Here is a 23,686-nt window from a genome sequence, read left to right as displayed (position 1 = left end):
ACGGGGTCTTCGGTGCTAAAATACGTGCAAAATTCCCAGCAAAAGGCATGTGTGTATCCTCAGAGCAAATGAACAAAGGCCTTCTGAGCTGGAACTCAAAACTGGTTTGCGCTGAAAATCCTGAGCCTTAACATCTCTGTTTGTATGCAGTACACTGCGACATTCCAGTATGGCGAGGATTTAATATTTAAATAGCGAGGGAGAGTTTCCCCACAGAGATTAAGAGAGGGGAAAGCAAATAATCCAAATACCAGAGGCCATAGATCAAAACTCACCCTGCTTGTCAGCAAGACAGAGCACCAGCTTAACCAGGTTTCTTCTCCTGTTAATCGGTTTAGGTGGCAAAAGCAAAGCCCATGAGTCAGCTTCCTCTATTAATTACATGGAGAGGGTTTTTTCAAAAACAGGTGCCTGCATTTAAGTTTCTAGGAAAACATTTTCAAATGGGTTATTTGATTTAGGGTTACAGGCTTCAACTCGAAGACAATGACTTTGTTTCCTTGATAACTTTGACTCTTAACAGTACTAGAGCGTAGTTTTTGTTTAGGTGTCTAAACAGCGTGACTCTCAGACATCAGGAATGTGCACTGCAAGAGTGGACCCAGAGGCAGCTGCTGGATTCCGAGTACTTGTGAAGAGCCAACAAGTTCTTTTGTTTCCATTAGTTGATGGGTTTTCTTCGATTGATGTTTCCAGGCTTTCCTATTCATCATGTAGAAATTTGGAACAATTTTTTTTTTTAATGGCTTAATCTTATTTTTCAAATATGAAGAAAAGTAACTATGTTAAAATCAACAAGCCTGGTTTAGACACGAGCATCTTAAAATTTGGGTACCTTCGATTTCTTTCAAAAATTCTTCATTCTGCCTACAAATTTGCTGCTTTTAAAAGAAATTAGTCCATATTCTTTCTACGATAGAATTTCAGTATGGAAAGAAAACCCGAAAACCAGGTTAAAATTATGGTTTCTGATACAAGCCTAAATGCAAAAACCCCACAAAGCTTCTTTAAATATGCACCTATGTGCCTGCCAAAGGTCTGCTTTCTCCTCCATCTCCTATGCTGCAGCCTCCAATGCCAGCAAGAATATTATCTACCTCTACATTTGGGAGAGCACCACAGACTAATAGCCACCACCCACAGCACGTGCAGCTAGGTCGTAGAGTGTCAAGAGGCAATGGTCTCCTGATCAGACTGGAAAGGGCTCCTGCCTGCTGTTGGCACTGGACGCAGTGGTGACAGTCATGAAGGTGCTGTGGATGTGATGGGTAGGTGAAGCTGCAGCCACATGGGGACTATGCCATGTCCTCAGTGCTGGTGGGAATAAGCAGGAAGACAGGGCCTTGCTGGGCTGCACTTGGAGCTGCCACAGCAGTCCAGGGTTTCTTAACAAGACTCTGATTCTCCATCCTCTTCTGGAGCGTTCTACCAGCCAGGGACAGCAGGGAGCAGGGTCCTTGCCTGTGCTGGTTGATGAAGTCTTGGTGGTGGCAAAAACTGCAGTGGTAATGGGAGGGAAGAGGGGAACTAGGAGAGGCCAGAGACCTCCCTCCTCCAGCCACTGTTCCTGGCCAATTTGCTTTCATGGGGAAAGAATATTTTCTGTAGCTACCAGATTCACAGGATAACAATGATAAAGCTCCTGCTGTGGAGGAGAACCTGACTGATGCTGTTGAATTCTGCAGACAAAACAGGAATGACAATGCACATCAGAAAAGAAATCAGCAAAATATGGGCAGCGTGAATACAAGGAGCGACATCTAAAACGTGGCTGTTGGTTTGTGGGAATAATGAGACTCACTTGTCATCAAATACACTGAAACACTTAAATCTGCTCGATCAAGTAGACAGGAAGCTCCATATTCTTTAATCATCCTCATCATAATATTCGTAATAGTCTGGCTCATAATGACTCCTGCTCTAACTGCATTGCTTTTATAAGAGAGAATTCACCCAGAGTTAATTTGACCCCATATAACTAGAGATGACTCCACAATGTTTTTAGAATTATATTTCAAATCGTAGCCGCAGGATTCTTTCAATCCTGAATATAAACCCCAAGCCAGCAACAATGGTGGCAATGATCCAGGTGACAGAAGTGGCTGTGGGTGACACGAATCTACATGTAAAGTCTCCGTTATTGTATATATTAACTTTGTGTTGGTTTTGAGAAGGAAGGAATTGTTCAACACTTTTCTTTAATCTGTATCCAATAGTTCATGCTCTTTCAGAATGGCAGAAAAAGAAAAAGAAAAGAAGATGGAGAAGAAAAAGAAGAAGAAAGAAAAAGAAAAAAGAAAAAAGAAAAAACGAAAAAGAAAAAAGAAAAAAAATAAAGAGAAAGGAAAAAGAAAAAGAAGAAATGGAGAGGAGAGGAGAGGAGAGGAGAGGAGAGGAGAGGAGAGGAGAGGAGAGGAGAGGAGAGGAGAGGAGAGGAGAGGAGAGGAGAGGAGAGGAGAGGAGAGGAGAGGAGAGGAGAGGAGAGGAGAGGAGAGGAGAGGAGAGGAGAAAAACCACTTTCCTATGCCTTTTGTCCAATTTTCAGAAATGTCTTTTCATATTTAATCGTTCCTACTGGTGCTGGGATGAGACTCTCAAAAATGCTGAATCTGTTTAAGGTTGTGCCATCATGCAGTTAGGTAAAAATGCCGGTTGAATGGACCATTGTCTGTCATTTGATGGTCATTGAAGAACTGTGGCATTAAGCAAACTGAAATAAATGGAAACATTTCTTTCTAAAGAAGGAAATGCTCCTGAAATACTTCATATTCAGCAAAGAGTTTTGATCAAAGAAAAAAAATCACTGAAGCTGAAATATTTCTGGTTTAATATATTTAAAAGTCTGACATTTCACTTCAATATAAGGTTTTGAGACTAAATTTAGGTCAGATTAGTTGAAAGCTATGTGAAATGTTTCGTTTCAGGTCTGTTTACATATTTTGGTAATTTCTTGCCACTGGAGATTATTTCCCTTTCTGATTTCTCAGTTTGGCCATCTAATAAAGAGCAAAAATTATTGGCATGATCTATTCAAGAGGTCTGAACTCTGTTCTCAGCCGTAGGCAAAGAGTTTGGCACTAGTGAACATGGCCTTCAGAGACCGTATGTTCAGTTTGCTGGAGTTATTTTCTCTTACTCACGTTGCAACACTGATCTCTTGTGTTTTCTGGCCAGCCCATGCCCATGGTCTTCTTTGGAGAACAGAGCTGTACAGCAGTGCTTTGCACAGCTGCTGTGGCAGTACCAACACAGGCGTTCCCGGTTGTTGAGAACAGCCCAGGGAGGTTTCAGCTACCAGGGATGTGGGGGGAAGGAAGAGCATTTACACGTATCTTACATGATATTGCTCTTAGCAGCCGACAGAACCAGGGAGACAGACTACGGGTTGCTAAGGGTGAACCTCTTTCCCTTCCTGGAGAGCCTTCCCACAGGCTGAGTCCTACCAAAACCAAAAGGTGACTTGGCTGAGCAGAAAGACTGTACGTTTAGGTTAAGTGTATAATGGCTGACGTTTGGTAGAGCTGAAGAGTGAATTGAAGAGGGATTTCCAAGGCAGCTCCTAAGCCAGTAACAAACACAGTAAGTCTTTCCCCTTTTTCTTAGATTGTTAGAAAGCTGGATGAAAATGTGAAAGCAATTTTGTCTCAAAATTACTGCACCACCTGCACCCTGTGATTAAGTCCTTGGCTGGCTGAGATGGTTGGAAGGGATCTGCTTTCTGAAGCAAAATGGGCTGTACAGTCTTGTGGGACAGCAGAGGCCTTGCGCACACAATGTGCCTTTGTAGGCACAACTAAACCTTCCAATTCAATGATCTTATTGCACATATGTGTGTTTGTTTTCTAGGGGGATGGACACACACAGGGCATATGGAAACAAATTCTTAATCCTTAGTAATTAGCACTGCTTCTGAGAGTGGTAGACATCACAACTTTTTTCTTTTGTTTTTAGATTCAGGATGTGGCACGCTACAATGGATGCTTCTGCGTTGCTACAAAAATACCTCGCTGCAAGGGGCGGGGGGGGGTGTCTTCATTTGGGGAGGGGGTGTAGACCAAATATGGCTCAATCCTGTTTGATAGCTCTCTCGTAAATGAAATGATGACAATCCTCTTGTGACTAGGAAACATTCCAGAGCCGGGGTGTAGGGTTACACAATGGTACAGTGTCTTGCCCCTGATTTATAATTTGAGAAGCAGATTGCGTTCAGACAGAATGTGAGCTGAACAATGAGGGTTCTAGTCCTGATCTCATTAACAGAGATTTATACCAAGAGGCTATTGTCTCTTGTTCTTTTGGTTTGCCATGCCAGCAAACATTCATAAAGTTATTTAAAAAAGAAAGCTTCTGTCACACACTTAGGTCAGAAAGTTCTCAGGAAAATAGCTAGTCAAATACAGAGTAGTTTCAATCTGCACTTACTATGGCTTGTGTTTCTGGACTTAATAAGTCTCAGAGAGATTACTGGACCAAACGTCACGCTCAAGCTTATTACATGTAAAGATTTGTGGAGACACGGCTTAAAATGCCTTTTTACATATTTATGTTTGTTCACGGTTGAGTCACTCTAAGATAGCTTATTATTTGCAAATCATACATAATCACTGAAAGAATGTTCTTCCAGCACAGAACCATTAGTAGTGGAATAACAATAATATCCCAAGAGCTGCTTTCCCTCCTGCTGCCCCCAGAGCCTCCGTGCTAAATGGAAGGTCATAAAGACATGGCCTTGAACCTTCTCTTCACTGCCAGTCGAGCAGTCCTTGGCCACGCGGAGGAGGATGCACATTACGTTAACTAATGTTTCAGCAATGCTGCCAGGCGATTTGGCCTGACCACCAGTAAAAAGAAAATGGGCATCCTTTTCCAGTCTCACCGTGCTAGAGAACAGCCTGGCCCAGCCGCGCGTGTTGACAAGGCAGCTCTGAAGCCTGCAGACCAATTCCGCGACCTCAGCGGGAGGCTGTCTCGGAGCGCCACGGCAAGAGATGAAGTCACACACACATGGCACGGCAAAATCCAGCACGGCTCTTAGGAGATTAAAGGACAGTGTATCTGGAATACAGGAGGCATCTGGCTTCAAAGTAAGCAAGTGCCACCCAGCTGTCATCACCACTTTTTCATACTCCTGTGAAACATGGGCAGTTTGTCATTATCAAGGCACATGACTTCCCAATTCCACCTGCCATGATTTTTGTGCTGTTGCTGGTATAAATAATCACACAGTGCAATCAGCCCATTATTCCCAGTCCTGTCACATGTGGAGTGCTGTAGTAACACTCCCGCAAGCTGTGTTCTCCCGGGCAGCTGATGCACGTCAGATGAGAGGCCACTCCAACCCGAACTCAATGGCCGGTTTACATACACTAAACAGCTGAGAGTAGGTGAGGAGACAGGGCAGCAGCAAAATGTCAGGCAAACCTTCAGATGGTGGCCAGCTCCGTATCATGGAAACCTGCTGCTAAAAAGCATCTGCTGTTGCAGAGAACCCGCACCAGCCACATCGCACATAGAAAGAAAGAGAGTAACACGCTGCGGCGCAGGGGCGTGGGGGAAGGTGGGTGTTGTGCAGATGGACAGCGATGTTTTGGTATGTGCAATTCGTGCTGTGAGAATAGGATGCATTTCTCCTCAGGGAAGGTACAACTGCTGAGTCTTTGCATGCTGATCATGAGACCATCCCTACATGCTGCTGTGGGACTGTACCTAGGCCTTCCTTTTGGTCTCTGCCTGAACTCCTAGTAAAGACTAAAAGAAGTAACGCGACGTTGTGATAGGACAAGGGGTAATGGTTTTAAAATAGAGGGAGGTAGATTCAGATTGGATATTAGGAAAAAATTTTTTACCATGAGAGTTGTAGAACACTGGAACAGGTTGCCCAGAGAGGTGGTGGATGCTCCATCCCTGGAGACGTTCAAGGCCAGGTTGGACGAGGCCCTGAGCAACCTGATCTAGTTGGAGATATCCCTGTTCCTTGCAGGGGGGTTGGACTAGATGACCTTTGAAGGTCCCTTCCAGCCCTAACCATTCTATGATTCTGTGACATCCTCTCAATCAGCTCCTGGCCTCACTGCTATAGAAGAGAGTTGCAGAGTACATTTAACTTGCATTTTTAAAAACAGATTTTGAAATGGATTCAGGTTCTCTCAGTTTCATATCAGGTACCTTTGCTCTCTGGTGAGCCTGGGGAAATAAGAACATCTTGCTCACTTTTTCTGTGCTAGTCAGTGTTTTGCAAGCTTTTTCCAGAAGAGTTCAGACTGCGCTGCAATAGCAGCTTTTCTATCTTGCTAATGACTTGTCGCTGAATGCCAGACAGCCCAAATATGGAATAATTAGGATGGTAATGGATGACGTTTTCTAGGCAATATGTGAATGATAAGCTTTAACTAACTTTGGCAGTCTTTGGCTTAATCCGTACCTTTTTTCCTTTGGCAGAACGTTTGGTGTTAAGTGACAGAAAAATGTGAACTGTTCCTTCTTTATTTTCCCAAAATGTATTAGCTATTCTTTGTCTCCCACACTTCCCATAAATCTTATTTTCCATCAGGGAAGTTCTCCTTTACAAGTTTCCTATCCAAGTGCGATTGATTTCTAGCATTTCATGTTTCCTTTAGTATGAAGAGCTGCAAGAGACAATCCAGAGAGTTTGTTCTACTCCAGCTACTAAAGCTCTGACAAAGTGCAATGATCTGACAAGGCAATGCTCAAACCAATGGATCCTTTGCTAAATCTTTACAACCAAAAACGATTTTCAAGAGCCACCTGTGTTTCTCTCCTTAGAAAGCTCTCTCAGCACCATTCATGATTTTTTTTCACAGTACCTACAGCAGGATCACTCAGCCTTCCCTCAGAAAACTGCACTTTTCATGTTTCTAAGGACCCAGCCTCAGAGTGGGAAAAGCAGGGCTGGATTTATACAGGAGGACACTATGCAAAGGCTTCTGGCCTTATCTTTGGAATCACATGGTGGATTCTTAAATCATATTTTGTATTCACACACTCCATCAAAATAGTAAGAGCCACATCATTAGATCCACACACTTTGGTTTTGGAAAAGATAACTTGACAGAAAGGTTCCTATGGGCAAGAGCAAATCATTCTGGCAAACTCTCTGAGGGACTGCTCTGACCATTAGGCCCCTACACGCAAGGCAATAAGGCCACCTCCTCCACTCATTACTTTGCTCTGATGTGTGCTCCATGTTACCTGCATCTGTTAGGTATGATTTAAGGGTACCTCATTTTTTAGAGTACATATAGTCAAGGACATGTAGATTTGGCTCTTAAATGCCTTAGACCTGAGACTGATGCCCAGATAATCTGTTAACCTGAGGTAATGGCATTGCTCTGCATGGGCAGGAACATAACCTTGGGTATGGATTAAGCACTGGACCATTGTCCTGATCTTATTTATCCATTTAGATATGCACATATCATTCTGAAACTTCCCAGAGGTTAATATCCTTCAGAACTTCTAGTCACTCTGAGATATATACCAGTAATCATAGCAGTTGTGCTGTCTCATTATTTCAATGAATTAGGACAAAGAAGAGGAATATCAGAGACTTCTCAAACTTCACAGAGGTGACATCCTACTCTAATAAGCATACAGCTGTCTCCAGAGTCTTCCTTTGCCATGGTCCAACCCCAGTGCTGTTGAACCCCTATTAGGCCCTTTGCTCACAAGCTCTGATAACTCATGCTGGGCCACTTAAGGAGTCACAGCCCTCATCCGTCCATCCTCTCCATTTCCAGAGGTTTGCATCCCCATGGCTCAGCTCCACTTCACAGCCCAGAACACATCAGTTAACACCCAGGGCTGGGACCTGGGGCACCTCGGGGCTCTGATGCACAAGTCTCATCATGGGTAGCACTGGAAGTAAAACCACTTACACCAGTGCTGTTGGTCAAGCTATCCTCAAGTGACAGGGGACATTTAAAGAAGAAGTAATTGGATAAAAAGTGCACACTTGCAAAAGAGAGAGCCCCTGCATGTTCACAATACCCACCCGCCTTCCCCTCTCTTCAGGGACCTGGTAGATATTTCATCATTTTTCTGTCTATGAGTGCATGACAGGAAAGGAGAGGAGATGGCACTATAATAAACAGTGCACAGAGACCTTTCCCGAACAGAAAACTGTGCCTGACACTGCATGTTATGCCACCTGACCAGGAAGACCTCATGTAGAGGATGAAGCCCTCTACATGATGAGTAGGGAACTTGAAAAGTGCTTTCCTGAAGCAGCCTGTTTGTGTAAATGCTATGAGATGAAAAGGTCACTTGCAAAGAGAGGTGAAAGAACCTTAATATTTACTGCTCTTTTTGGAATAACCGGGCTCAGATCGGACCTTAGGAAACAGACCCTTGAGGCCTCTGTCCTGGTTTTAGCTGGTACCGGGTTAGCTCTTCTTTTTAGCAGCTAGAAGAGCTCTGTGTTTTGGTTTTACTCAGAGGCTCACTCTGAGAAGAATGCTGATAGCAAGTTGATGTTTGTGGTTGGATGTGTGACTCCAAGGACTTTTCAGTGTGCCGGAGTGCAGAAACACGGCAGGATAAGGGGGGAGCATAGCCAGGACAAGGGGGACACGATTCCCCTTGTGATTTGTGGTAGAACTTAAGATTGAGGGCCAAACTGGCCAACTAGTATTCCATATCATGCAGCGTCATGCCCAGTATAAAGGTGAGGGTCAGCCGGACAGAAGGGCTTTTGCGCTTTGGCTCTTTCGCCGCTTTCACTCTTTTGTGCTTGCTGCGCTCTTGCTCTATTGCCTTTTTTTTTCTCTCTCTCCCAGTACTCCCACTCTCGGAGTACTCTCTCTCTCTCTCTCTGCCCCTCTCTATTTCGGGGCCTCACGTTCGTCCGGGATTGCAGCTTCAGGACGAGACGGGCTTCACATACGAGGGGGTGGTGAGCATCTGCACTGTGTATTAAATCATCTGTATTAAATTGTTCTTATCTCAACCCACGGGTATCCCATTTATCCTTTAATTGTCTCCCTCATCCCTGGGGCTGGGGGACAGTGAGTCAACGACTTGGGGGGGGGGGGGGGTGGTTTGGTTGCCGGAGCGGTCTAACCCACAACACCTCCTGTACAGAGATGGTACTGACGTTCTCTCATGCTCTTCTGGCACTGAGTTGAAAGTACAAGGGGTTTCTTCTGTACAGGGTCCCTGTTGCTCCACTAACAAGAGATGCAGAACAACTTAGAACTAGTCTCAAAGTTTCTTTTTGTACTGGATGAAGAATGGAGATGAGCCACTCTTGAAACAATTTCAGCATAACTTTCTGTACGTGATTCAGGCAGTTTGCCCTGGTGATCTTCTCATTTGGGTTGCTGTAGTGCAAAACCATGCGTTCATGTTTGTGCAGAATCTCTCAAGCAATTGTGTACCCCATAGCATTCTCAGGAGTCAGGTGAAAGAAGAGATGAGACTGAGCCTGCCATAAATGCCAATAAAAAGTAACGCAAAGCTAGGGACAATACGCTCTCTCCATGCAGAAGGACATGTTACATCGGACCCTACATGGTGAATAAAGTGATACATTTAGACCACAGCTGTGCTGGACGCAGATCAATAGATCTGGCTGTTGAAATTACCATGTGTTCTCAAATGGCTTTCAGCAAGCTCTGCACCTTGCTGCAGGGTCTCCCAGCCCATACTTAGCTCAGTTTGCAGCTCCTCCTCCTTCCCTCTTCTTCCCTGCCTGATGAAGCTTGGATCTAAAAGTCTCTGCCTCCAGCCCTGCAACCATTTTCCTTAGGTGTTGATCAGGCAATGGATTTAAAGACAGTAACAGAGAAAGGGCAAAACAAGGAACAGACCTAAACTGAGAAGAAAAATAGCTTGTTTTAATTACAGTAACAAATCCTCAAGATATTAATCTATGTATCTGTGTAGCCACTGTCTTGACATAGAATCATAGAATGTTTGGGTTGGAAGGGACCTCAAAGATCATCTAGTTCCAACTCCCCCTGCCATGGGCAGGGAAACTCCTCCACTACACCAGGTTGCCCAAAGCTTCATCCAACCTGGCCTTGAACACTTCCAGGGATGGGACATCTACAACTTCTCTGGGCAACCTGTTCCACTGCCTCACCACCCTCTAAGTGAAAAATTTCTTCCTTAAATCTAATCCAAATCTCTCCTCTTTCAGTTTAAAGCCATTAGCCCTTGTCCTATCACTACATAGTTTTGTAAAAAGCCCCTTTCCAGATTTCTTGTAGGCCCCCTTTAGGTATTGGAAGGGTCCTAGAAAGTCTCCCTGAAGCCTTCTCCAGGCTGAACAGCCCCAACTCTCTCAGCCTGTCTTCATAGCAGAGGTGCTCCAGCCCTCAGATCATCTTCGTGACCCTCCTCTGGACTCGCTCCAGCAGTTCCTTGTCCTTCTTATGTTGGGTACCCCAGAGTCGAACACAGTACTGCAGATCCAGCATACTGAAATGAATATTTTTTTGGGTAACATTATAATAGTTCAAGGCTTTAAAAGGTCATTTCAGAAGCTTTTAGGGATACCTGAAGGGCCAGGGTTCAAAGTTCCCATTCATTTTAATGGAAATCAGGTGTCCACATTTTTGTAGAAGATTTGAAAATCTCAGGTATGATATAAACCAAGTACAAGCATAGCGTTTGAACAGGACCTTTCCCCAAAACGAGAGATAAAGGTACAGAGCACACTGCAGCAGATCAGGTGAATCCAATGGAAACATCTAGTTCAGTTCCTGAATACCAAAGTGTAAATCCTTTCCAGGAGTCATATAGAAGAGACTTTAAAAATGAAATAATTCTTAAAATCATGCAGATTCATCCTGTCTGCCTGGGTCCAGGTTTTCTTTCAGTGGTACGTAGCTGCCAGCCATGTTACCCTTCCCCTGAGGGCTGACTACAAACACATAACTTGGGTGCACAGCACTTACAGTCCTACCGATTTAGTTTGGCACCGCATCCAACATCTGGCCCATAACTAATATAGCATTTTAAGATCCTTCTGGTACCATTAAATGCAAGGTATATTAAACCCAATGAGTCTAAAAGTTACTCTTATTTTTTTTCTGGGGAAGATCAAAACTGAATGGCTAAGGAAGACGGGGTTATTAACATATTTTAAAAAGCAGGCATACTAGATTTCACGTCTCTGCCTGTTCCTCAGATCTCTTTGTCCTTAATAAGACAGCACTCACCCATAAGCGTGTGGGGTATCAGATGGCCCTTTTGTGCTTACTCATTTCCTATAAAGAACGTAAGTAGCGTGGCCGCTCATGTTTCCTTTGGCAGTGAGTAGCCGGAGGCTTAACATGCTGTAAACCTGCAGCTGTAGCAGAGCCCAAGCCCCACAGTGTCCATGGCCACTGCACTTGCCACGTGCTGAAGAGGGCCCCCGAGCTGCCACCCCCGACCACTGTGTATCACCCACATCCCACTGAGGTCTGCGTCTTTACCCTTCCCTGCCTGCCCCAGGGACTGGGCGTAAGCCAAAAGTTGCTCCTTGGTTCTCCACTGCTGCTGTGAATGGATTTGTTCAGAAAGTTGAAGAAAACATTAAAAGTAATTGTGTGGTACCATTGAAGATTGAGGAATTAGAAGTTTTGTATGTCTTCTGTAGATGTGTAGAAATCATGCGTGAGAAAATTGCCACGTGTTTCCCTTATAACAACTGGAGAGAAACAGACAATTTCAAGGAACGATTCATCTGTCCCCATGTATCTAAAGCAAATCAGATGAATCAGTCCCTCAAAGTGCCTATTTGTCTCCAATGGCTTGAAAGAGAGCTTAGAGACTAGCTCAGAAGTAAGCACTGCGTAGAACGTAGATAATGTGAATGTCAGTGTAGACAGACCCAGAAGAGGTCTATTGACTTCTTTTCCTCATTTTTTCTCTTGGCATACTGTTTTCAGGTTGCGTTTTTTTTAGCCAGATCTCAAGCTGAGATTACTAAAGTTAGCTACAAAAGGATGTATGACATCAGAATTTGATCATCCCCAATGCACCCTGTGACATGTCCTGCCCAAACTTGTCGTGTCCCTGTCGATATAACTTTGCTCACTTGCAGTCAATTCTCCTTTATCCAAATAACTGAAGAGTTGGGATTCCACAAGTAAATGACAAAATTTTTTTCCAAACATAAACCAAGGAAGTTAGAAATCCCATGCACAAGTACAGGCTGGGCGGAGAAGGGATTGAGAGCAGCCCTGAGGAAAAGGACGTGGGAGTGCTGGTGGATGAGAAGCTCAACATGAGCCAGCAATGTGCGCTGGCAGCCCAGAAAGCCAACCATGTCCTGGGCTGCATCAAAAGGAGCGTGGGCAGCAGGTCGAGGGAAGTGATTCTGCCCCTCTACTCAGCTCTCATGAGACCCCACCTGGAATACTGTGTTCAGCTCTGGAGTCCCCAACACAAGAAGGACATGGAGCTGCTGGAGCGGGTCCAGAGGAGGGCCACAAAGATGATCCGAGGGCTGGAGCACCTCTGCTATGAAGACAGGCTGAGAGAGTTGGGGCTGTTCAGCCTGGAGAAGAGAAGGCTCCGGGATGATCTTATAGCAGCTTTCCAGTACCTAAAAGGGCCTACAGGAAAGCTGGAGAGGGACTTTTTACAAGGGTGTGTAGTGATAGGACAAGGGGCAATGGATTTAAACTGAAAGGGGGGAGATTTTGAGTAGATGTAAGGAATAAATTCTTCACTCTGAGGGCGGTGAAACACTGGAACAGGCTGCCCAGAGAAGTTGTGGATGCTGCATTCCTGGAAGTGTTCAAGGCCAGGTTGGATGAGGTTTTGAGCAACTTGATGTAGTGGAGGGTTTCCCTGCCCATGGCAGGGGGGCTGGAACTAGATGATATTTAAGATCCCTTTCAACCCAAACATTCTATGACTCCATGAAACCGGAGAAGAGTTTTGATCTTACACCTTTCCAGTCTCGACTCAATCTTTCAAGGCAGAATTTTCAATGTTACCTAAATAATTTCCCCAGTTCAATCTGACCAACTCTGCTGTAAAGGTTGGAGTTAATATAGACGGAAGATTTAACACATAGGATAAAAGCAATTTCAAATTTAGTAAACAAAAAGCACGTCTACGCTGTCTTGTTGGTGTCTGCTAGAGTTTTGTGCCCAAGTCCTATCTCCTGAGTGTCCGTGCTGCCTCAGTGTTAGTTTACCCTCAAGCTCCATTCTGGAGCAAGCTTGGTTGTTTCTGGGCTGGGAAAAGCTAGGCAGAGACTAAGAGATGGTGTGTGCCAGTGTCCCACCCCCACACTTTGTGAAGATACAGTATGAGTGTGACTCATGCTGGATTTGGCTTCTCCCAGACTAACCAGTATTTCAGTAGGCCTCTCGATGGCCTCATGTCCTAAGCCACCCTTGGTGTTACACAACAAACAGACATATCTGGCAGCTTGTGAAGCAGCTTCCCAACAGGGAAACAACCCAGGGCAACATCTTAAAAGGACCATACTCAAATCAATGGCTCCATTGTCGGGAAGATGTCTTAGCAGCAATTGAAAATTATACTCTGTCACAGCTCAAGCTGGTTTAACGCAAACTGGAGAGCAGTGCTGGTTCTATTTCATCTATCTGTCTGTATATCTATGTATATGCCTATGAATTTTGTCTCCCATACGTACGTGTGTGTGTGTGTGTAAGTACATGCAGGAGGAGTAACCAGCCCCTGGGTGCAGGCAGGCATAGCTGCCTAGCTTATACCAAGGTATCCTTGGAAGCATGGCTGCAGCAGAATTCTTCATGATCCATGATTGCTGTCACCATGACCTTGAGAAGCAGGTCTCTGCTTTGTTTCTCCAGACACAAATATTATCGAGAATCCCAGGGAGGAGCCCTCTTCCCAGGCTGCGACACGTACCCCTGTAGACTCACACATCTAATGGATTCATTGTCATTGTCGATCTGGTCGCTTCTTTTTAAGCTTTCACAGCAACTGGGTGTTTTTTCTTTAGGGTGTATCTATACAGCTAAACCAAAGAGGACCAGGTAAGGAGCTCAGGCGTTCACGCTTATTGTTACATTGCATCATCCTTAGTGCTCTCCTTAACGCTGCTTTGGACCACTTCAGTTGTCACTAGGAGAAGTCAGCTGTAGAGGGAGTTGACCCTGTGTAGTGTGGACACAAGCCAGTCAGTGCTATTCAGCCTGAAGGCTTGAATCAGCTCAGCAGTTCAAACACAGCCAAACAGTCTGTATGTTCAATGAGAGGAAAAGGAGCAAACCATTCTGGTTCCATTTAATGCCAATTTAGGGCTCTTCACACCGCCTTTCCCACAAATCAAGCTGTTGTATTGTCTAGCTAAGGGCTTTTGTGCAACGAGAGGATGAGAGTCTGAGAAATCTGTCTGTCTGATGATGTTGCGAGAAGTGTCCAAGTTTACTATCACTGCTTCACTCCGACATAGTCAACACATTGATTTGGTAAAATGAAAGTCTAGAATAAGGAGGACATTCAAAATGAACAGGATCCTAGGAAGGGCATCCACTTTAATTTTATGTTTGTTTTTCCCCAGAGGGGAAGAGGTAGAGTTTGCCAACCTCCTAAGTTGCTCACTGTGTAGTGAATCGGGATAAGTTAACTCTGACTATGTTTTCAATCTCCTCAGAGACCTAGATGCCAATGCATTTGAAGCTTTTCTGTTAACATCTGAACACTTCTGTGCAGGGGCCACCTTACATACCTAACATGACCTTCAGTGCTCCCAACTTAATCAAATTTATCTTACAGCCAGATGATTTGGCAGAGTTACAGTTCACAGGATATTTGGCATCATTGATCTAATTTATGACAAATAAGAGGATATAAACATCTAGGTATAAAAATTACTTCCTGAGACCCCTCGTTTATTCCTTGAATACTCTGCTGTTCCCTTATTAGCTCTCAATGTATGTTGTAAATCTAACTTTTAAAAGTATGTTCTTTAAAATTATGTATTAAGATTGAAAACCTAATTATCCACCAAGAGTGATATGTTTGCATCTTGAGATATTCACATATGAATAATATGTGTGACGTCAGTCCTTCTGCAGTTGAATGAAAAGGTAGAACTCAGTAATCGTAGTGCGAATAGCTTCTGAAACATTTCCAGGGACTTAAAGTGGAGAACACAAATGACTAGCAAGGAAAGAAAAGGATAGAAAAAGCATCCTCAAAAAAAACCCAACACAACCAAAACCAAACAAACAAAAAAAACACAGTAGCAAAGCTTGTTTACAAATTAAATTTACCTTTAAAAAAAAAAAAAATCCTTACAGGCAATTCCAGGCTTATCAAGCATAGTAAGTTCTGTTAGAACAGTCTTTCGGAAAAATCTTTTCTCTCTTTGTGCTTATGGAATAAGGAAAGGCTTACAAGCTCTCTAGAAAACTAAGTAATGTTTTCTGAAATGTATGGAGATCTCTACGCAGAGCTGTAAAGTGCCAGCTTGTGTGCCATTCTGAATATATTCAGGAGATGACTTTGTAAACGCTGAAGGAAGGCATGGGTTTATTCAGAGCACTTTATCCTTCCTCACTTGTGTCTTGGGCACAGGTTTGACAACCCTTAACACCTCTCCTTCAGATTACAGATTCTGTCATTGCACTCACCTGTCTGCCACAACAACCAGTCTATATTCTGGCAAGGATCTCTTGGTCTATTGTTATATAAATAATTTCTCTAAATGTTGCTTTCCTGATCCTTTTTTTTTCTTTTTTTTTTTTCTTTTATTTGCCCTAAGAGGGTCTTAATACCCAAACATTTACCATTCTAGTCTAGATATGCCTCAGCTGAACTACAACATGATTAGGAAGACAACTGCAACTTTAGAGAAAAGGGCAATGATCCCATTGCTCCCTCTGGGAGCCAGACCAGGCCCAGCACAGAAGAAAAATGCCGCACATTCTCCTGTCAGGACTTCTGATTTTGAAGTTTGTACGTTGAAACCTTTAGCAATCACTTCTTAGCTCAAGCTCTAGCAGGGAGAATTTTAAGTTAAACACTAAAATACAGAAAGTCTTAAAATCAAAAGTAAAATGTGGCCACTTCTCCTTCAGACTCATTGCTAAGGAATAAAAGCAGATTATCCACTCTTCATCATGTCAGCTGAAGAGGAAGGACAATCCAGTTTCTTTTGCAGGGGATGGAACTGACTGGTTTCAATGAATTTTCATCGTTTGTGACTCAACTTGGCTTCTTGTTATTCTGAGGAAAAGGTATATATTTCCGGAAACACTTTGAAGACGCATTTGCATATCGTTATTTTATAAAGGTCAAAGAACAAATATTGCTGTTCAGCAAAGACCTCATCATTTTAGTAAACAAATTGGAAATCAGAGCAATTTCTCCACCCTCCCAGACGGGTTCAGTGTTTAGACTGCCAGCCTCTCAGATGGCCTGCGTTAAGATTCATGATTATGCAATGAAGGATGCTTGTCAGACCAAATGGAAGATGACATTTGGGTACCTTATTTTATAACTCTTCACGAACTTTGTTGAAACAGTGTAAACAGCAGACAAAGGAAACTCGATTTTGCAATAAAAGCTATTTTTATGAAAGCAAAAGTCACATGACCTCTTACTCAGCTTTTAAGAGAGCAATAGAACTTGCTTTGCCTGCCAGCCCTGAAAAAAGACTGAATTTAATGTCAAAGGCAGAAGTCTTGTTAGGCAACACTGCTACATTCCAAATCTTACATGTTTATAGCTTCCCCCATTGCCTTAACCCCACCCTCTTGATGAGAAAAAAAAACGTAGTTAGGCTTAACCCTTCATAGCCTTTGACTTCCAGCAGCTGAGACCACTCTCATTTTTCACTAGGTAAATTTTTCGAGGCAAAGTGTACTGATGGGTAGCTTGCATGCATGAGATGTGTTTGTAAACACTCAGCTCACATGTAATGCAGGAGAGAAATCACGATCTCTGTCAGGTCTAAATATCCTAAACTTCAAACCACTCACGTCGAGCTACCTTGAGATTTGTCACTGATGTGTCCCTTCCAGTGTAATACCAATACTGTAGGCAAGCCCTGGTTTGCTCCTTACTAATTTCAACACACACACATTTCTCCAAAGTCACCTTAACAATATTTTTTGTACCTATCTCCTCTTGGATAACCACACTCAAGTTTCCTTTTGAAAGGAAGCTTTCCTTTTTCCTCATCAAAACCTTATATAAACTCCTCAAATGCAGTATCACTGCCTGCAAGGCCCTCAGTACTGACCCAATTTTGTATTTGATAACCCAAAAATGGAAACCCTATGAAAGCCCATTGGATAAGAAGGAGACTCAAGGAATACGCAGGTGAATAAGTAACAAGATAAGTACCCAAGAAGCGAGCATTAATGCTATGCGTTAGTAATAGTATTATGTAGCCCTTTCAGAGAAGAAAAAAAGGCGAGAAAGATAGCGGTGATATTTCTGCCCACTATTTTTAATGAACGTCAACATCTGGCTGGCTTTGGTGTGTATGGTGAAGGAGCTGTGAGTGAGACACGAACGCTGTGGCACAGAGAGTGACATAGGATGCAAAGATCCCTGAGGGTCAGTGGGAGGAGAAGGGATAGAATAACCCACAGTTGGGTACAATGTGCCAAAGGTGGGAGGGAGTGAGGGAAGGTGCACAGGAACTGGGATCCTGGAGGTTGCGGTAATTTGTGCCAGCACTTTTACAGCTGGAATTAATCCTTGAATCCTAACTTCAGGTGCTTGCTGGGTAGATGTACACATGTAACATGTACAGTAGGTATCCATACTATCATACATTCAATAGAGTTCAAGTATAGAGTTTAGGATGTTTTTCAGCTCACCTTATGGTAGACATCTCAGAAGCTGAATAAATCTGTTGGCTCTAAGGATAGTACTGACTTGAGACTTAAGTCAGATGCCTGCACATGTCCACCTAGTCCCATCTGAGACAAAACAGAGTATCGCCTTTATGGAGCTGGCAGACACATCATTACTGAGAGTGGACTCTAGGGGCCATTCCAGAAAATCAGAAAAGGGGTATCTGGGGCAATCTGAAAGGAACCTTGGGCATTTGAAATGCCTCTAAGCAATTAAATTGAGATCTTGATCTCCCCTGATGATAATGGAAGCTTAGCTGACCTACAAACATCTACAAGTAGACATCTAAAATTAAGTCTCTGAAGCTGAAACACACTCCCAGGTCTCACCTCTCACCTCTAGGTCTAGCGCCATTTGAAATGTCCACTTGACCTCTAGCCACCAGTCTAGAGGAGCATAGGTCTCCTCTAGGTCTTCTGTCATATCTGACAGCCCCATGAAGATGTTTCAGTCCCATGAGGGATCTTAAATGGTAGCAAGCACCAAGTTCAAGCATCTAGAACTTTAGTCACTCCTACAAATACCCTGACCACTGTCTATAGAAAAACAGCACATCCAGTAGCCTGGTACTGCTCTACTCACGCACATAGAAGGCAGGGGAACTGTTACACTTCAAAGGAATTTGTTTTCAATATAAGAGATGTGAGCATCAAAAATCAATGAAGATAAAAGCATGTCTATAGGCAAAATTTAGATCTTAATATGTGTGTAAAAACTGTGCTGGATAACTAACAGACCACCTTACAGTACAGCTACACAATTCTCTATAAATAATAAGAAAAAAACCTCAACGAGTCAGAATCAGTAAAAAGCATTCAAAATAGGCTTGCTGAAGAATTTGCATACCTAAATCCAAGATTACTTCTATATTTCCTGGCAGTCACTGGATAGAAGTAATAAACAGTCTTTGGCATTACAACAGACCCAAGAGTTGCCCCTCCCTCCTAAAGGCCCTAACAAGAAGTTATAGAGACAAATTCCTGTTTATGTTCTCCAACTACTACAATAAAACATTATTTTCCACACAGGGAGACAGTTTCTGAGATACAGTTACCCAGATGCCTCATAAGCTTTTGTATGTAAACTGCATACGAGAAGGACATGTGTGAGCTGGGTGGTTTTGGCTTGCAGTCCGAGAAGGAAGGGAGCATAGGATCATAGAGTCATAGAATAGTTATAATATATATACAATATATATAAGGATATAATATATCCTTAATTTTAAGTACTGGAAAGCTGCAATAAGATCACCCTGGAGCCTTCTCTTCTCCAGGCTGAACAGCCCCAACTCTCTCAGCCTGTCTTCATAGCAGAGGTGCTCCAGCCCTCGGATCATCTTCGTGGCCCTCCTCTGGACCCGCTCCAGCAGCTCCATGTCCTTCTTGTGTTGGGGACTCCAGAGCTGAACACAGTACTCCAGGTGGGGTCACAGTGTTCCAGGTGGGGTCATTCCAGCATGGTGCGGAACTCTCAAAGCACAGGGGGAATTTGAAACGGTGCATCTCAGTTGCTGCTTCCATACATGAGCAACTCATGTATTGCTTGAAAAGAGGAACAGCAGCTCAGGAACCCTTTACTCTTCTGCTGGGTTTAAAAGAAACAGCAACCCATATGTGACTTAGAGAAAGGGTGTTTGGACATCAGCCTTCAAAGGAGAGCTTTCAGGCAGTGAATCTCTGGGGGAGTACACAAACGGTAAAAGAGGGACGAGACTTAAATGCACGAATCCTCTTTGTTTCCTTCTTAGATAGGCCTGGCTGGTGTCGCACGCGCTGCGTTGAGTTTCCAGGGACTCACTCCAATTCTTACTGCGCATCTCCAGGCATCTCATGTTTCTTTTTCAAGGGCCAAAGAAAATCCAGGCGTTGCAACACTTGTTGTTTTGATGCCTAAACTCACTTTTGGTGTTTAGCCTCACGTATTTTCTTTACTACTTATCTCCAAATACTTTTTATGATGCAAATTATAAATTATCTATTTTTGCATTGTTTTTTGAATGAAGTCTCATAATAGGCTGCAGTGTGTGTATAAAGCAATATACCACATGTACTCTGGAAGCAGAAGTTATTAATGGAACGGTCACTGGGATGCACCGAGTTGATTAAACTGAAACAGGCAACATGGACAAATCTAGCACAAACACAAACATCTTTTTACCACGTACTGCGTGCCAGGCAGCAGCAAGAGGGGCTGCTCTGTAAAACGGGAATGGGCTGAACTGGGAGCCAAGGGTGCAGCGAGGCTGGTGGGGCAGTGCCCTTCCCAACACAGCCCCATCCCACAGCACCTCGACCAGAACAGCAAAGCAGGTCTGATGGCAGTGACCACATTCAACCACCAGTCCAGATCACCAGACCAGTCTGTAGTGATGAGACTGGTTGAGTCTGAGGTCAGGCTCAGGATCGGTGGGGTTCATGGCCAGGTACAGGCACGCTGTCCACACAGCTCCAGCGAGAACAGGGGCAACAGCCAGGGCTGAAACGCAGCTCCCAAGCCAAGAGGACGATGCTCCCATCGAGTTGCCTTGCAGCTCTGTCCCACCCAGCTAGTCTCTCAGGTGTCTGATCCAAGGTCACAGCAGAGCTGGCCTCGAGCGCAGACAGCCACATGGTGCGGAAAAGTGGTTGCTGAGTCTCTGCAGAGTCCTGACGCTGAGATCCAAAAATAAGCTTGCGAGGACAGTGGCAGGTGAACTCAGGGGACATGACACCAGACCTAGTAGTTGAGGCACTTTAGATGTAAAAGTGGTGAGCTTGGGTTTCCTCATGCCAAAAGAGGCTAAAATCCAGACCTCCCTCTTCCAGGGTGAGGGCTCTAGTTGCATGGTGTGAAGGTGGCCACCATGAGCCCTTTGGTTGTGTTTTAAAAGAAAACCTCTGGCAATTCTCCGCAAGCAGAGGTGTTGTTGCCTGCCTTCATCTGAGGATCCAGAGCCTGGCTTCAATGCAAACAAGGACTCCTGCCTTGCAGCCTCAGATTACTGAAGGGCAACACTCCATGTGGTGTTGGAGGAAAGAGGGAATTCAGATATACCACAGCCTGCTCTACTTGCTAATTTAGAGATATTTTTAATTGGCTTCTAATTGGCTTCTCTCTCTCACAGACTTGAACCTGGAGACTTTTATCAGTACAAGTGCCTAGAATTGGACATCGATATCCTGTAAATCTTTAGTGGGAGCTGAGCTTCACCATGGAGGACAGTGCTTTCAAATCTGGGGGGTTCTAGCCCTCATTACAGACAAGACTTTAATTTACTCTCCATCAGACTTTTCCTACAGTATTTTAAGACTGGAAAGACTAATTTACTTCACGGATGTATACCGATAATTATCCCTTTCCTCCTCCATTCGGCTAATTCATGTGGCTTAACTATCCCTCATCGATGCTGAAGATTTCTGCAGGAGGAAGGGAGGAGCTGCTGTTCAGGTTCTGTGCTGCCTCCCCGACCGGAATGTGCTGCTGCTCTGTCACCAGCTGACCTTTGCCTTAAAGACTGATGCACTTCACAAAGGCGCAACAGGGCTGGTCCTCTGTAATTTGATTTTTGTTTGCCATGGAAAGGCTGGTTTGTTTGCTTTGCACTTAAGGCCCACAGTTTATTCAGGACTGTAAAACTCTTCAAAATCACGTATAAGTAAATATGGGAAAAACAAACAATGTTGAAAATTAGTCTGGTCAAAAATGAGGGACTACTATTGGTTAATAATATATACTCACAAGACTTCATTCTGCATCAGAAGAATATATTTTCCACCCTCCAAATACTTTCTGTGAGACCATAAAATCCATAAATTTTAAAAAAACAAGTTAAATTTTTGTGTTTAAAAGGGTACTGCACCTGACTTTCTACTTCAGGCTGTTGTGAATGACATCAGAGGATACTGAGATCAGTGTTTAAACTGAAAGTGTCAGTTTAAATTTTATTATTGTAAACTGCTTAAGACTGGAAATGTTGAATTATAAAACTACGATAGGTAGATGGCACAACATTAAAGAAATTAATTCCGTAGTTTAGAGCTTCCTCTCCTGATCCTCGTGAGCCAGTCCTGAAGTCCTTACTCATTTCCTTACCCCTGATTCATCAAAGCATTAAACGCTCCAGATTTCAGTAGGATTTAAGCATATGCGTGTTGATTCAACACTTTAATCAGAGAAAATCCTCACTAAAGTCAGTAGGAATTTTTGCCCTAAAAGACCTAAAGTTTCACTCTTTCTTTTTTAATCCTGTATTTGAGTCTGCACAACTTGAAATTGAGAATTTACGTGTTTGGTAGTTGTTGCTACGCATCACTCCCTGCCCAAACCAGTTCTTTCACTTTGGCTATTTAATCTCTGGCTAGCAATATTAGTGGCAAGAGGAATTTAACAGATGGGGTAGCGCTGGAGTAGGTGGAGACGTGTTGAGAATAAAGTTATAATAATTTGTTTCAGGTGCCTCCTGTTCAGATCATATTTAAATACTAAGAAGAAAGTCACACTTTTTCTTATTCCCTCTTGAACTGTCTCTACCATCTAAACATCTTGAAGTATAGTGTAGCTTTATTTTCTATCGTTGTTTATCATAGAATCATAGAATGGTTAGGGTTGGAAGGGACGTTAAAGATCATCTAGTTCCAACCCCCCTGCCATGGAGGGAAATCCTCCACTACACCAGGTTGCCCAAAGCCTCATCCAACCTGGCCTTGAACACCTCCAGGGATGGGGCATCCACAACTTCTCTGGGCAACCTGTTCCAGTACCTCACCACCCTCAATGTAAAGAATTTCTTTCTTATATCTAACCTAAATCTGACCTCTTTCAGTTTAAATCCATTATCCCTTGTCCTATCACTACATACCCTTGTAAAAAGTCCCTCTCCAGCTTTCCTGTAGGCCCCCTTTAGGTACTGGAAAGCTGCTATAAGATCACCCCGGAGCCTTCTCTTCTGCAGGCTGAACAGCCCCAACTCTCTCAGCCTGTCTTCATAGCAGAGGTGCTCCAGCCCTCTGATCATGTTCGTGGCCCTCCTCTGGACTCGTTCCAGTAGCTCCATGTCCTTCTTGTGTTGGGGACTCCAGAGCTGAACACAGTATTCCAGGTGGGGTCTTATGAGAGCTGAGTAGAGGGGCAGAATCACTTCCCTCAACCTGCTGGCCACGCTCCTTTTGATACAGCCCAGGATACGGTTGGCTTTCTGGGCTGCCAGCGCACATTGCCGGCTCATGTTGAGCTTCTTATGTATAAATAAAATTTCTTGAAAAAAAAAAAGGAAGCAAGGAGGGAAATATTTGGAGAAAACAGAATGGAGAAGATATAGGGGAATGGCTCCTTAAATGTCACATAGCTGCTACACAATAACTCGATCTGCTGAACTGCAGCCCAAGTGATGTAAGCACTCTTTTACAAAATTTATTGAGCGTGTATGTAGTGAGCAACCAATTCTACTGAAACTATGTTAAAAAAGGGTTTCTTAACAGGCTTACAATATCTATTTCTTCTGGATTCTTTTGGTACAAGCCTGTTTGACTAACATGTCTTACAAATTAAATGTATAGGACGCCTTTGAGAGGCCGATAAGACACAGGAGCACAGGTTGGCAGTTCCAGCTCCGCTCCCCGCCGTCACGGCACGCTGCACCTTTCTCTTCTGCTTGTTAATCCAATTAAACATGATCCGAGTTTGTTTGGTTTTTTTTAATTAGAAACAAACAAAACCTCTGCTAAACTTATTAGAAACGGGTCTGCTGATTAGCCCGAGCAGCAGATTAGTAGGAAAACGACATTTTTTTGAGATTTGCAGCGAAGTGAGAGCTGGTTTTGGAGGGGGGTGTGTTGCTGAAGGGTAGAGCGTGAGATGTGCAGCAGCCTTAAACTCTCACTGCTTC

This window comes from Tauraco erythrolophus, chromosome 1, assembly GCF_009769465.1.
Source record: "Tauraco erythrolophus isolate bTauEry1 chromosome 1, bTauEry1.pri, whole genome shotgun sequence".
NCBI lineage: Eukaryota > Metazoa > Chordata > Aves > Musophagiformes > Musophagidae > Tauraco > Tauraco erythrolophus.
This window is presented reverse-complemented; position numbering follows the sequence as displayed.